This window comes from Prionailurus bengalensis, chromosome B2 (assembly GCF_016509475.1).
Source record: "Prionailurus bengalensis isolate Pbe53 chromosome B2, Fcat_Pben_1.1_paternal_pri, whole genome shotgun sequence".
NCBI lineage: Eukaryota > Metazoa > Chordata > Mammalia > Carnivora > Felidae > Prionailurus > Prionailurus bengalensis.
This window is the reverse complement of record NC_057349.1, coordinates 79,817,195-79,819,397: the sequence shown is the minus strand read 5'-3', so window position 1 is coordinate 79,819,397 and position 2,203 is coordinate 79,817,195. Positions and strand designations below refer to the sequence as shown.

Sequence of the window (2,203 nt, the reverse complement as noted above, 5' to 3'; positions counted from 1 at the left end):
ATAATAATTATAATAAATAACTTAAATAAATCTGTAAGTAATAAATTTGTAGCTTATAAATAAGGAAACTGACGGGTGTGTGTGAGTATATTCTTGACTTATCACAGAAACATGCTCATCAAAGATACTCGACTAAAGCTCTGAGGCACAAGCATGCATCTGGAACCGTGCTTTGGGTGAATGAGGAGTTTGTGGACGACGGGAGGATGATGGGAACAATTACCAATTCATGAACTTAAAAAAAGTTTATTTCTTTTTGAGATGGGGGAGAGGAAGTGGGGGGAATTCATGAGCTTAAAGTGTTTATTTTTGAGAGAGAGAGAGAGAGAACAGGGGAGGGGCAGAGGGAGAGGGATACAGAGGATCTGAAGCGGGTTCATGAACCATAAGATCATGACCTGAGCCAGTTCAAGAGTCTGGAGTCAGATGCTTAACTGACTGAGCCACCCAGGTGCCTCAGAGAAAGGAAAAGTAACCGCCCAACGTGGGGCTCGAACCCACGACCCTGAGATTAAGAGTCTCATGCTCTACCGACTGAGCTAGCTGGGCAGTTCATGTGCTTTTGAAAAGTTGTTGTCTTCCAATTGCAATCAAATGAAGGAAGTAGGCTTGGTCTGAAAATGCTTTACAATTTAGAAATGAGTCACTCCTGATTAATTGCTCCATTTTACAGTGGAGAAATTCTTGGACTTTTAGTTTTCTTTTGTGAAAAATGGAGGCACTAGTTTTTACCTAGCTTACCTCGCAGAGTTTTTTGTTTTTTGTTTTTTGTTTTGAGAAGCAAATGAGAGAAAGCATACAAGGTATCTGTCAGCTTAAAGCTCTGTGTGAGTGCAAGGTGGTAGTGTTGTCTCTGACAAATTCACACGGTTTTCCCTTAAAAGCTTACAGTGGAATATTTCACATGTGTCATGCATGTTTTGTTTATTCACTCATTTACCTTCCTAAAAGGTAAACACTACTGCTATCATTCCCATTTTATGGATGAAGAACTCGGGGCCCGGACAGGTCTACCTCTCGTAGGCCACACAGGTATAAACGGCATAAATGGGATTTGAATCCATAGAACTGGCTCGAATCTGAGCTGTTACTATTGTGCCATCTGCCTTTCTAAAAACATGTCATTATACCTCCTCCTAGCAGCTCACTTTACAGTAATCGTCTTCATCCACCGCCTTTATTTCCTTGTGGGAGGGTTGCTATATTCAGATTTGTTGGTAAGTTGTCTCCAAGATATAACAGAAGGAAACTGCAAGTTTGCCTAAAATCTTACTGATTTCCCATTTCGGTCTTCCTGGAGGTTTGTGGTGAGACTGCTGGGTCAGCCATATTCTCAGCGAAAACTCTGCATTTATGAGATAATCAGAACCACCCACAGGATGGAACAGATCCTGTGATCTCCTACTTTCCCAGGACACACAGTTTGGTGCCCTGGTGAGGTGGGAAACACCCTGCAGCACTGAATGCTAAGAAGGAAGCATCCCCATATCCAAGACCATTTGGTCATTTACTGGCATGTCTATCCTCACTGCCTGGACATTTGGCCTTGCTTCTTATAGACTCCTGTACTTCAGGCTGCACCCCCTTCTGTCCGAGACGCTGTGGACAACTGAGTCAGAAGGCACCTTGCATTTCTGGGTGGGGACTGGGGAGAGGGGATGGACAGCACAGCATTTCTTTTTTCTTTTATTTATTTATTTTTAAAATGTTTATTTGTTTTTTGAGAGAGAGAAAGAGCACGAGCAGGGGAGGGGCGAGAGGGAGACAGAGGATCACAAGCAAGCTCAGCGCTGACAGGGAAAGCCTGACGCAGGGCTCAAACTCACTAACAGTGAGATCACAACCTGGGCTGAAGTGGGACGCTTAACCGACTGAGCCACCCTGGTGCCCCTTTTTCTTTTTTCTTTTAAAATTACTGGGGACCACTCCTTAAAAAAAAAAAAAAGAGGGGCGGGCACCTGGCTGGCTCAATGGGAAGAGACTACGACTCTGATCTCAGGATCATGAGTTCGAGCCCCACGTTGGGTGTAGAGCTTACTTAAATGAATAAATAAATAAAAACTTAAAATAAAATTCCTGGGGACCACTAATTAACACCTCCAAATTGATCTGAAAATAAAGTTCAGTTTTTAAGCAAAATGATCATGGTTATCTAAAATATTACATGTCCCTAACACTGAGGTTTCAGAATGTGAGTTGTGGA

At 42.7% G+C, this 2,203-nt stretch overlaps 1 non-coding gene across 1 annotated transcript; it reads right to left on the bottom strand.

Moving 5' to 3' along the window:
* Positions 1-476: 476 nt before the first annotated feature.
* Positions 477-549, bottom strand: TRNAK-CUU. The gene has a single exon. It is a non-coding gene; the product is annotated as a tRNA-Lys (tRNA).
* Positions 550-2,203: the final 1,654 nt, after the last annotated feature.